The sequence below is a fragment of the Lolium perenne genome, chromosome 2 (assembly GCF_019359855.2).
Source record: "Lolium perenne isolate Kyuss_39 chromosome 2, Kyuss_2.0, whole genome shotgun sequence".
Taxonomy (NCBI): Eukaryota; Viridiplantae; Streptophyta; class Magnoliopsida; order Poales; family Poaceae; genus Lolium; species Lolium perenne.
Window position 1 is genome coordinate 231,121,066 of NC_067245.2, and position 14,310 is coordinate 231,135,375.

The following is a 14,310-nucleotide window of genomic DNA, read 5'->3' on the forward strand; positions in this document are numbered from 1 at the left end:
GCTCCGTCAGTATTCTGGGAAAATAGGGCCTTCTGCATAAATTCCGAGGATTTTCCTGAAAGTTGGATTTCTGCACAAAAACGAGACACCAGAGCAGTTCTGCTGAAAACAGCGTTAGTCCGTGTTAGTTGTATCCAAAATACACAAATTAGAGGCAAAACAATGGCAAAAGTGTTCGGGAAAGTAAATACGTTTTGAACGTATCAGGCGCCAGTTTGTGCGCCGGTTTCGCCAAGTCTTCTTCCGTCTCCTCTTCCATGCTTCCATGACGTCGAACTTGAGCGTAGTTCTTGATGACGACCATGATGCGGATAAGACCGAAGGTCGGGCTGCATCATCTCCCCCCACTTGAAAAAGAGTCGTCCTCGACGATGAGTCTTCATGAATGTGTAGAGGAGGTCGATGACACCAACGCTTGAATGTTCCTTCACTTGTCAAGAGCTCTATCAATAGCACAAGAAAATCAAAGGAGCAATCAAAGCGTAGCCAAAGTTCAATGGATTTAGCAAGAGAGCGCAAGTAGAAGGAGGTCACCTTAGCAAGATAACGGTGTGCTCTCATTGAGAGATCTTGGGTAGTCGAAGTGTGCGGGCGAAACCATTCGTTGGAGCTCACTTGTATCATACTCTCATGAGCTCTTTTGGTCAACCCGTGCTCAATCGAAGTTGACATTGGAATTTGGGAACCTACACACATGTTAGACGACTAGAACAACGTGTGTGCATGGTATATGAACACATCATCCATCATGATGTTCCATTTCTTTTGCACATCACCATTAGCGGTAAGCAATGCATCATAATAGATATGGTGAATATGCGGGGTAAACACATGAACATGCTCATCATGGACATAAGCAAAGTCTCCAAAATTTGAGAGAGCTATGGGGGCAATCTCATTTACAAGCATATTAACACTATTGCAAGCCAAGCATTGGAAAGAGAAATTGTTCATCATTTTGGTTGCATTAATGGGAGAATATTGCAAGCATGTAGCATAAAACATGTTCAACATTTTATCATGGTTGTCAACAAATCCAGGGAAAGAGCAATTGGTCATCAAGGTTGTCACAACACAAGCATCAATGTCCTCATTGCAATCAACACATGGGAAAGAGAAATTGTTCGACAAGTTGCAAGCAATGGGAGATATATTGAAACACTAATAGCATGGCATGGTCATCTTATCACAAGCAATCAAGTCCACATGATCAACAATGTTGGTATCACAAGTATCACAAGGGAAAGTGAAAGAAGCATATAGCAATAAGATCATCCAACTCATGCAAGCACTCACAAATCATCATGTCCACTAGTGGGATCATGGCATCATCAACACCCATATACGTACCTTTGTAGTCCCGCTCATATGAGGAAGGTGTTGTGGAAGTGGTAGGCTCGATGTGGCCTCCACGTTCATCTTCAAACAAGCATGGTGTGATATCATCATCTTCATGCACCATGTACATCTTCTCCATGATCGGCGTCTCGTCATCCATGGTACCTAATGAGGCACAAGAAAACACACTAGATGTAGAGGGTAAGTTGTTAGAATTCGAAATGGTCTCACGTGACCTATGAACTACCACTCTCATCTCACTTGGTGTATCACTCATGCTCTCGAAGTGGAGGCACTCATCAAGCTCACATATAGTGGAGTCGCTCATCTCACATATAGTGGAGTCGCTCATCTCACATATAGTGGAGTCCCTCATCTCCATGGGAATGTCGTCGTCGATGTCCGAGCAACCTAGCAAAGAGGAAGACAACACAAGAGGAGTAGAGGTTAAGTTGTTAGAAATCGAAACATCCTCACTCGACTCATGGTGTGTATCTCTCTTGCTCTCAAGGTGTTTGAAGTATGCGTTGCACTCGGTTTTATCTTTGTGTGTCATCTTGGCTTCGCGAGCATCTAGCTCGTCGAAGTATGCTCTCATCTCGGCTTGCTCTTGTGGGGTCATATTGTATAGCTCTCACTAGGAAAGGTGTATGTGTATGTGTATGTGGTGGAAGGAAAACTACACAAGTATCTCACCTATCAAGAAAAGTATCGGAAAATGGTTCAAGTCAAGAGAATCGAAATGTATCGGGGTTACTCACACACACACTCAAAGCACACGCAAAAGGCTAAGAACTCTATATGTGGTGGGTAAGGAGTGGATAGCAAACGAAAAAGACCAACGGAAAAGTCTATTGTCAAATGTGGGTAAGATCCAAAGTCAAATGTCAAGAGTGGTGATCTATGTCAAGGAAACACGGAAACACACACAACGGAGAAAAATGGGGTTAGCGCGACCAAGGAAGTGAGCAAGTGACAAAGATGGTCCTAACGAAGACTATATACTCGGTGTCACGCCAACACAAGAGAGACTGTAGCTCGGTTGCATATGAGAGAAGCAACAAGATTTGCACAAATGCCACTCTTCTCTTATCTCTCTTAGTGCTTCAAGCTTTGCACTTCTCGGTATCGGTGGACACACACTCTTTTCTATTTCTTTTTTTTCTCTTTTTTTCACTTTTTTCTATGCTTAGAAGCTTTATTTTTCTCTATGTATATGTCACACTTTTTCTTCTTTTGTGTATCTTTCTCACCGAGCTTGCTTCGGAGCTTCGCTCAACACAACGCACACACAAACCCTCTCACGGTCGTGACACTTGTGCAATGCTTCGCAACGCTCGGAAAGCTACTCTCAATAGGATAGGTACACAAAGGAAGAAATGGGGTTACAAGGTGTAGAGGAGGCAAGTTGTACCTATTGACGTTAGGCGGTGTCAAACACACGAACTTGCGATGGCGAAGTGGTGGTGTGGAAGTTGCGCCGGGATCCGGGGTGCTGATGCCGTCGTCGCGATGTCGATGTAGGCGCGGAAGCGGTTGTCACGGACCAAAGGCACTCCAAAACGGAAACCGGGCAAATTAAGTCAATGCCCGAAAAGTTGGGTCAAAATGAGCGGTCAAAAGTTGGGTTCCAAAAATTGTCAAAAATTGTTATGAGGCTATGTAGATTATATGAAGATTGCTGTTAACATTTGGAGTCAAACGGGCTCGGAAAGTTGTCAAGATTTGGGGTAAAAAGTAGTATCAAAATTGTGTGAAATCTAGATCAAAATATAGACAGAATTTCCTGAGCGGTAGTACCGCTTGTGGTACCGGCCGAGGTACCGGTCAAAGAGCTGGATGTACTGGACACAAAATGCTAATTAGCGGTAGCACTACCGGTAGTACTGGGCGAAGGCGAGCGGTAGTGCCGATCATCGGCTTCGAAAAGATGGCGCCACCAACATCATGGATGGTGGTCCTCGTCGCGTTCAGTGGGAGGGAAAACAAGCGCCTCCGTCCAGAACTGGCGATATAAGTGGTTCTATATCAAGGACGAGTATATCGTCGGACCACCTTGTTTGTCTGACCAGCCAACGAAACCACCAGCGCACCTATTTATCTGAAACCCTAAGTCCATATCCGTGAACACTGCCAAGGTTAACCCTTGTCAAATGGGGATCCGGCCGGAGAGAGAAAGGAAGGAGGAAGAGGAAGAGATAAGGAAAGAATATGTGGGGCTGGCATGTGGGTCCCGTATCCACGTCAGCTCCTCCACCACGTGTGCTGCCAACTAAGCCCTGACAGATGGGTCCGACTGGTCAGGATTGTTGTCAAAATGCTATTAGACTGGAATTAGTGCGATATGTGATTCCACGTCTCAGAACCGGTAGTTTTTTTTAAAAAAAAATAGCAAAATATGTACTGACATGTGGTAGTTTTACCTAATTTACTCGTGTTGTCAAGATGCTTCCTAGATACTCTCTGTTTCTCATAACTACAATTCAGTGCTTTCATCACTTCCCATTTTTTTCTTTAGCTCCCTTAGAGTTTACAAATGGGTGATAGTTGAGGTGGATAGATACATGAAGAACGGTCTTTCTAGAGGAAGAGACACTTAAAAATAGACCCAGCCTTTGGTAGCATGGGAACTACTGCGTAAGCCAAAATACCACCATTTTGGAAAAGTTTTATGCGGGTAAAAGAATAAATCTTTAGTAGAGGTATTTTAAAAATTGGCAACGGTATGAAAACTAGATTTTAGAAGAATGTTTGGCTAGGTGAGACATCCCTGGCCAATCCGTATCTTTCTTTATATAGTATAGTCTTATGAAAGACAGTTTTCGTGCATGATGTGCTATCCCAAGTACCCCTAAATGTTGCCTTCAGGAGAACGCTAGCGCAGCAAAATGGGTCGCGTGGTTGCACCTTTACCTACAGTTGGTGATGGTGAACCTATCTCATGAGACTGATAGCTCTGTATGGAAACACGTCTTGTATTTTGACTGTAAAATCAATGTATGCAGATTTAATGAATGGGCATAATCATTTTTTATGAAATATTTATGGAAGCTAAAACTCCCGCAGTCCCGCTTAAGATTAAATTATTTATGTGGTTCCTTCAGAAAAATGTTTGGTTGACAAAAAATAACTTGGCAGAAAGAGAATGGAATGGTAGTAAAAAATGTTGCTTTTGTGACTCAGAGAAAACAAACGAACATCTTTTTCTCTCATGTCCATTTGCAAAAACCATTTGGCATATAATGTTTCTTACCTACAGTATTCCACCGCCTACCATATCAAAAATATGTTTGAAAATTAGTTGAATGGAATCGATAGAAATTTAAAGCTAGAATACGCATTGGTGTTTCTGCTTTGTATTGATCGATATGGAAATGTAGAAACAATATTATTTATTAACAAAGATGGAATTTCAAAAAATATTGCAAGTCACCTGTATGGCTACGCAGCTACGCTATTTCTGCTCCTGATGGATCAATAAGAACTTACGGATGCTGGATGCAATCGTCTGTTGACGATCGCACACGATTTCTACAGCCAGGCTAGTTGGCTGCTTACTAGTAGACTGACATATGCATAATTGCTTCATGGTGTTTATCTTTAGATGGTTGATTTTTTTATCGACCTTATGTGACCCTTGAGATGTAATAACTTGATACATGAAACTTTGCAATAAAAACTTGGAAATTGATGCAGAGATCGAGGGCATCCCCATTTCGATAAAAACCAAGGTGGGCTTTTGGTGTTCTGAACTTGTATGTGCATAATGACTATCTCAACATGAGCATCCATAAATTTCTCAACAGGCAGAACATTTCATGGGTGAATCCGATGATGAAAGTTCATTACGAACATGCTTTGCATCTAGAAATTTCCAGAGACACCTCCTTGCATTGGAGAGACTGCTTTAATCTCTTTCCACCGATACTAGTAAAACTGCATGTGCCATGCATGGAAAGATTTAAGAATTATTGTAAAATTCACATTTTGGGAGGGTGTGATGGCTATTTTATTTTGAAATATGTAATTATATTATCAATGCTCGTTTAATATTTTTCAGGTAAGATCCATACAAATGGGTTTGAGTGAGACATTGTTTCCTGTGAACTCATGAATAGACACACAGCAATTGTAAATGAGCAAATCTCACAAAGTTCCCGGAAAAAAATAAATGAAATTTTAGACACACATGTGATGGGGTTGAGTGTCATAATATTAACTATGATGGTTAGATTCAAGCTACTCTTTAATAATAAATAATTGATTTTAAAAATATAAGCAATTCCATATTTGTAGCCATGCATGACCGGGTTCACACAATTTAAAATAACAACAAACCTATATTAACTCAACTGTAGCGGTTGAATTAGTAGAACTTAATACTGTATATATTGAGCAGCAAAGATAGTAGAAAATGGAAAAGAGTGGTCTAGTTATAAATCAAATAAATTATTCAAACAAAAAATAGGTACATTTCATTGATAAAAAATTTGCATCAAAAAATATTGGCAAAACAAAAGGAAAACTAGGGTCATAAATTTGTAAATAAAGTAGTCTTAGAGGAGAAACTAAAAGCTATCTAGTTGCAGCACATTACCATGCCTCTATTTTGCTTGCCCTTCTTTGATTATTTTTATCGACAGTTCCATGTAGTTTTCTCTCTCAACGTGTTTTTTTAGAGTTCGTCTCTCATGATGTTGCCTAATCGCTTGGCACTATCATACTGTTGGTGCCGTGCTGCATGCACTCTCTAAATATCACGTCAGATTGCTAGAGATTTCTAGACAGCGATAGAAGAATCACGTGGGCGATATATAAACTAAATGAGAGAGTGCAAGGCTGGCAGCATAAAGGTGGGCCCCACGACAAATCCCCGCAACATGGTGTTGGAGATATGCCCAAGAGGCAATAATAAAATGGTTTTTATAATATATCTTTGTGTTTATGATAATGTTTACATACCATGCTATAATTGTATTAACCGAAACATTGATACATGTGTGTTATGTGAACAACAAGGAGTCCCTAGTAAGCCTCTTGTATAACTAGCTTGTTGATTAATAGATGATCATAGTTTCATGATCATGAACATTGGATGTTATTAAAAACAAGGTTATGTCATTATGTGAATGATGTAATGGACACACCCAATTAAGCGTAGCATAAGATCACGTCATTAAGTTATTTGCTATAAGCTTTTCGATACATAGTTACCTAGTCCTTTCGACCATGAGATCATGTAAATCACTTATACCGGAAATGTACTTTGATTACATCAAACGCCACTGCGTAAATGGGTGGTTATAAAGGTGGGATTAAGTATCCGGAAAGTATGAGTTGAGGCATATGGATCAACAGTGGGATTTGTCCATCCCGATGACGGATAGATATACTCTGGGCCCTCTCGGTGGAATGTCGTCTAATGTCTTGCAAGCATATGAATAAGTTCATAAGAGACCACATACCACGGTACGAGTAAAGAGTACTTGTCAGGAGACGAGGTTGAACAAGGTATAGAGTGATACCGATGATCAAACCTCGGACAAGTAAAATATCGCGTGACAAAGGGAATTGGTATCGTATGTGAATGGTTCATTCGATCACTAAAGTCATCGTTGAATATGTGGGAGCCATTATGGATCTCCAGATCCCGCTATTGGTTATTGGTCGGAGAGAGTTCTCAACCATGTCTACATAGTTCGTGAACCGTAGGGTGACACACTTAAGGTTTGATGTTGTTTAAGTAGATATGGAAATATGGAATGGAGTCCGAAGTTTTGTTCGGAGTCTCGGATGGGATCCAGAACATCACGAGGAGGTCCGGAATGGTCCGGAGAATAAGATTCATATATAGGAAGTCATTTTCTAGGTTTGAAAATGATCCGGTATTTTCTCTGGAAGGTTCTAGAAGGTTCTAGAAGAGTCCGGAAGAAATAAGCATGGAAGGTGGAGTCCCAGAGAGACTCCACCCACCTTGGCCGGCCAGCCTAAGGGAGGAGGAGTCCCAAGTGGACTCCTCCCCATGGTGGCCGGCCACCCCACCAAAGGAAAGAGGGGAGTCCCACTCCCCCTAGGTTTGGTCATATGGAAGGTTTTATGTTGGGGTCTTATTCGGAGACTTTTGACCTAATCCTTGGGGCTTCCACCTATATAAAGAGGGGAGGGGAGGGGCTGGCCGGCCACACCAAGACCACCATGGCCGCACCCCCTCAAGGCTGCCCTAGCCGGCGCCCCCTCTCCCAAACCCTAGCGGTTCCCTCCTACCTCTCCCTCCCACATAGCTTAGGCGAAGCTATGTCGGAGATCTCCACCACCACCGCCACCACGCCGTCGTGCTGCCGGGATTCCGAGGAGGATCTACTACTTCCGCTGCCCGCTGGAACGGGGAGAAGGACGTCGTCTTCATCAACACCGAACGTGTGACCGAGTACGGAGGTGCTGCCCGATTGTGGCACCGTGATCAAGATCTTCTACGCCCTTTTGCAAGCGGCAAGTGATCGTCTACCGCAGCAACGAGAGCCTACTCTTGTAGGCTTTGGAAATCTTCAAGGGTGAGTCTTGATCATCCCCTCGTTGCTCCCGTCTTCTAGATTGCATCTTGGCTTGGATTGCGTTCTCGCGGTAGGAATTTTTTTGTTTTCTATGCAACGAATCCCTACAGTGGTATCAGAGCCGTGTCTATGCATAGATGGTTGCACGAGTAGAACACAATTGTTTTGTGGGCGTTGATGCTTATGTTGTCTTTAGTTTGAGTACTTTGCATCTTTGTGGCATAGTGGGATGAAGCGGCTCAGGCTAACTTTACATGACCGCGTTCATGAGATTTGCTCCACGCTCGACATGCAACTTGTATTGCATAAGTGGCTTTGCGGGTGTCTGTCTCTCCTACTATAGTGAAGATTCAATTTACTCTTCTATTGACAACACTAGTATCACCGTTGTGGTTCATGTTCGTAGGTAGATTAGATCTTACTCGAAAACCCTAAACCACGTAAAATATGCAAACCAAATTAGAGACATCTAACTTGTTTTTGCAGGGTTTGGTGATGTGATATGGCCATGATGTGATGATGAATATGTATGAGATGATCATTATTGTATTGTGGCAACCGGCAGGAGCCTTATGGTTGTCTTTAAAATTTCATGTTGAGTAGTATTTCAAAGTAGTTGTAATAGTTGCTACATGAAGTGAACAACCATGAAGACGGCACCATGGACCTTGACGCTACGCCGACGATGATGGAGATCATGCCCGTTGATGATGGAGATCATGTCCGTGCTTTGGAGATGAAGATCGAAGGCGCAAAGACTAAAGGGCCATATCATACCACATATGAATTGCATGCGATGTTAATCCTTTATGCATATTATTTTGCTTAGAACGCGACGGTAGCATTATAAGATGATCCCTCACATTAATATCAAGATAATAAAGTGTTCTCCCCTCGTATGCACCGTTGATATAGTTCGTCGTTTCGAAGCATCTCGTGATGATCGGATGTGATAGACTCAACGTTCACATACAACGGGTGTAAGCCATGTTGCACACGTGGAATACTTGGGTTTGCTTGACGAGCCTAGCATGTACAGACATGGCCTCGGGACAACGGAAACCGAAAGGTTGAACACGAGTCATATGGATGATATGATCAACATGTTGATGTTCACCATTGAAACTACATCATCTCACGTGATGATCGGTTTTGGTGTAGTGGATTTGGATCGTGTACCACTTAACAACTATGAGAGATGTTGTATTAAGTGGGACTTCATTAGTAATTAGATTAAAACATGAACTAATTATTATAAACATAGTCTGAGTAGTATTTTGAATTAATTTTGTAGCATTGGCATCCGTTTTTCTACCATGCGCTAGTCTTGTAATTGAGATAGAAATACTGTTAAAATCTGACAAGAAACTTTACGGACTGGTACCGTATTGTTAAAGAATCAAGAAATGATTAAGTCGTATTGCAAACTTTTAGTAAACCTCACATTGTTGATTCAAAGAGCTATGGTTTCAATTAGTACCTAAAGTTATCTTGTCTCCGTGAAACTTGAAGTTCAAATCTGTTTGAAAAGTAAGGAGCTGAAAATTTTGTTTTCAGAAATAATCAAGGTATGAGATATGTGTGAAAGACCTTATTGCAAGATGATAGAATATAATTTGGTGAGACTACATAAACTCATAAATTTTATGGGAATGTGCAAAGGTTGAAGACGCAAGGCGTCCCAATCCTCCAACTATTGGGGCACTAACGATATTCGCATATCCATGAAGTGATCATCCTTAGTATGCACCATTGCTAAGACTCGTCGTTTCAAAGCATCACGTGATGATCGGGTGTGATAGATTCTACGTGTGCATACAACGGGTGCAAGCCAGATTTGCACATGCGAATACTGAGGTTAAACTTTACGAGCCTAGCATGTACAGACATGGTCCCGAAAAATCATCATGAATTGATGGATGAAATTATGAGTGAAATTGTTCATCATATTACAAAGTTACTAATAGTGAAATCTGGAACACTTGTCATATGATGATCAACTTCAAAATAAGAACCTCAAGGTTATTGGTATTTGACCAACAAATCTAGAAGTTATTGAAGGTGAAGTGTTCTCTGAATAATGAGGAAAGCTAAAAGAGAAACTACAAAAGATATTTTGACAGAAAGAAAAGAGAAGATTAGAAAGTCTAGCTCAGGTGTATATACATGATATACATGTTATGGTTGTATTCCTAGTTTGGTCACACAATGAAATTCTTGGGTATTAGTACCATATTGGTTGGTATGAAATGTCATACAAAACAACGCAATACAAGAATACAATGGCCTAAGTGACTGACAAGGAATATGATAGGAATGCACTTCTGGAACAAAAATAAAGTGTTATTATGTTCGTCGTTGGCATTTTATCTAGCCCTTAGAATTTATAATAAAGAACTTAATAATTGTTATTTTGCTCTGGTCAAATGAAAACAATGAGTTGTTCAAATTATGACATTACTCCATGTACGATGGATAAGTTATTATAAATCTTAATGGTGAAACACACATACATAACACTGACGCTAAAATGCCACAAGGCAAATGATTTGAATTCCACTTATTTGTGGAACCGCCATTTAGGTCTTGTTAGAAAGGAACACATGAAGGAACTCCATGCAAATGGAATTTTGGAGTCATTTGATTTTTGAATCATTTGGCACTTGCAAATCTTTTCTAAAGAGAATGATTAAAATACCGTTCATAGGCCAAGAGTTGAACGGACAACTAACTTAGTGGAAACATACATGATGATGTATGAGGTTCACTGGGTATAGTTGTGTGCGGGAGATTCTTCTACTTTATGAAAACTTCCAACAATGAATTGAGTATACATGTGGATATATTCGATAAGGAAGAAGTTTGAAACATTTGAATGGATTCAAATAAATTTCAGCATGAAGTGGAAATCATCGTAATAGAAAAGTCAAATATCTATGATTGGATCATGGGGGAAATATTTCAATTACGAGTTTTAGCGAACATCTAAGAGAGTTATGAAATTGTTCTACAACTCACGTTTCTTGGAGTATCATAATGATGATGTAGTATCCGAGAGATGTATCCAAAACTTGTTGGATCAATGATGAGATAAAATATTGATGCCATTATATTTTTGTGGATTATGCTTTAGAGACTACCGCTTTTACACTGAATTGAGCATCATCATGATCCGTTGAAATGACACCATACGAGTTATGGCATGGGTATGAACCCTATAGTCCTTTCTTAAATTTTGGAATGCATAGCATAAAGTAAATAAGTTTACAACCAAAATCGGATGAATGTCTTTGTTGGTTATCCCACAGAATTGATTGGGAATTCTTTCCACTATGGAGACAAAGACAAAAGTGTTTGTCAATGTTTCTTACTTATTTCCAAGAAATTGTTTTTAGCGAAGTTTTTGAGTGGGAGGACAATAGAACTTGATAAGGTTTATGAACCTGGGCATAATGATCAGAGTAGCGCAGCATCGGAATTGGTTCCGGAAGCGGCCACGACAATCATGGCTCCCATGTCTACAAAATGTTATAGTCATGGAGATCGAAGTACTTATTGAACCTTGTAGGTATGGTTTACTTTGTGATCAAATAAATGATTTGTGAACAAAGGATTGTTTTTTGAACAATGATAAACCAACTACATACAAAGAAGTTATGATGGGCCCTGACTCCGTTAAAATGGCTATACGCCATGAAATCCAAGATAGATGAATACTTTTTGAAAGTAAACGGATCTATAAAATTGATGGACTTGGATGGAATATCCTTGAATAAGCTCGACTTGTCGAAAAGTTGTTTACGACAAAGTTAAAAGAGTTGACTACGATAAGATTAGATCTTCCGTAGCAATGCTTATAGTCTATGTGGATTATTCTAGTAATCGCTACATATTTCTTTCATGAGATATGATAGTAGGATGGCAAAATACATTACTTAACAGAAGTGTATATTAAAAGTGTATACAAGATACAACCAATTGTTTTGCTAGTCCGTGGAATACTAGATAGGTAAACGAACTTCAATTGGATGAAGTGAGTATCGCGGAGTTGGAATCTTCACCGGATGAAATGATCAAAGAGTTTCATCAGAGACGATGAAAAGGCTTGCATTTGCAAGAAATTAAGTGGGAGCGCTGAGACATATTTATAATACTTTATGTAGATGACATATAGTTGGTTATAAATGATGTAATTATATACTTGATTAAAAGGTTTCATTGAGAATTAACTTTAATGAAAGGATATGGACTGAAACATATTTAGTGTCAAGATCTATGAAAATAGATTGAAACACATAATAGTTTAAGTCAAAATACATAGAATGGATATTGAAGTAGTTCAATATAGAAATATTAAGAAGATGTTCTTGTCATGTGAAGGTTTAACAGACTTGAGTGTATCTGACACTCAATGAGTAAAAACACATGAGTGATTTTAGATCACGAATAATATGTACAATATCAGATGTCCTATGCTTTAAATGGTTAGGAGCATATACCAGAATGATTCATGTGATGATCATTGGATAAACAGTAAGAATATCACTGAGTGCTTTAGAAGAACCAAGGATATATAGTTTTGTATGAGTAATGACAAAACAAATCGCTGTAAGGTGTTGCACCGATTTTAGTTCGGTCACATATAAAAATAAAAATTTCAATCTCAAATTAGGCTAAGTATTGTTTAAAAGGTAGCACAATAAGCTAGAAGTTGTATATGCTAGATTTAGATGAGTTCTAAATGTTGTGACGGATTCTATAAACGAAGGCAGAATATGTCATTGTTTTGACAATGACTGAGGATGTTAAGTCAAGAGGTTCTTTGAGAACTTGGTGTAGTTCCGATAGTGTCAGAACTTTGAAGCTATATTGTGTATGACAATATTAGTGACATATTTCAGACCGCGGAATTAAGGTTCCACCAGAAGACCAAATATATTTAATGCCGACTCATTTGGAAAATGAGTGATGCGTTGAGACGCAAATGAATTGCAAAATACATACGTTTCTGAGCATGTCAGATCCGTTGACTAAAACTTCTCCCGTGAGCAAAACATGATAAAGCACCGGAAGGCCAAGGTGTTATATCTTTACATATGTAAACTAGATTATTGACTCTAGTGCAAGTGGGAGACTGTTGGAGATATGCCCAAGTGGCAATAATAAAATGGTTATTATAATATATCTTTGTGTTTATGATAATGTTTACATACCATGCTATAATTGTATTAACCGAAACATTGATACATGTGTGTTATGTGAACAACAAGGAGTCCCTAGTAAGCCTCTTGTATAACTAGCTTGTTGATTAATAGATGATCATAGTTTCATGATCATGAACATTGGATGTTATTAATAACAAGGTTATGTCATTATGTAAATGATGTAATGGACACACCCAATTAAGCGTAGCATAAGATCACGTCATTAAGTTATTTGCTATAAGCTTTTCGATACATAGTTACCTAGTCCTTTCGACCATGAGATCATGTAAATACCGGAAAGGTACTTTGATTACATCAAACGCCACTGCGTAAATGGGTGGTTATAAAGGTGGGATTAAGTATCCGGAAAGTATGAGTTGAGGCATATGGATCAACAGCGGGATTTGTCCATCCCGATGACGGATAGATATACTCTGGGCCCTCTCGGTGGAATGTCGTCTAATGTCTTGCAAGCATATGAATAAGTTCATAAGAGACCACATACCACGGTACGAGTAAAGAGTACTTGTCAGGAGACGAGGTTGAACAAGGTATAGAGTGATACCGATGATCAAACCTCGGACAAGTAAAATATCGCGTGACAAAGGGAATTGGTATCGTATGTGAATGGTTCATTCGATCACTAAAGTCATCGTTGAATATGTGGGAGCCATTATGGATCTCCAGATCCCGCTATTGGTTATTGGTCGGAGAGAGTTCTCAACCATGTCTACATAGTTCGTGAACCGTAGGGTGACACACTTAAGGTTTGATGTCGTTTAAGTAGATATGGAAATATGGAATGGAGTCCGAAGTTTTGTTCGGAGTCTCGGATGAGATCCAGGACATCACGAGGAGGTCCGGAATGGTCCGGAGAATAAGATTCATATATAGGAAGTCATTTTGTAGGTTTGAAAATGATCCGGTATTTTCTCTGGAAGGTTCTAGAAGGTTCTAGAAGAGTCCGGAAGAAATAAGCATGGAAGGTGGAGTCCCAGAGAGACTCCACCCACCTTGGCCGGCCAGCCTAAGGGAGGAGGAGTCCCAAGTGGACTCCTCCCTATGGTGGCCGGCCACCCCACCAAAGGAAAGAGGGGAGTCCCACTCCCCCTAGGTTTGGTCATATGGAAGGTTTTATGTTGGGGTCTTATTCTGAGACTTTTGACCTAATCCTTGGGGCTTCCACCTATATAAAGAGGGGAGGGGACGGGCTGGCC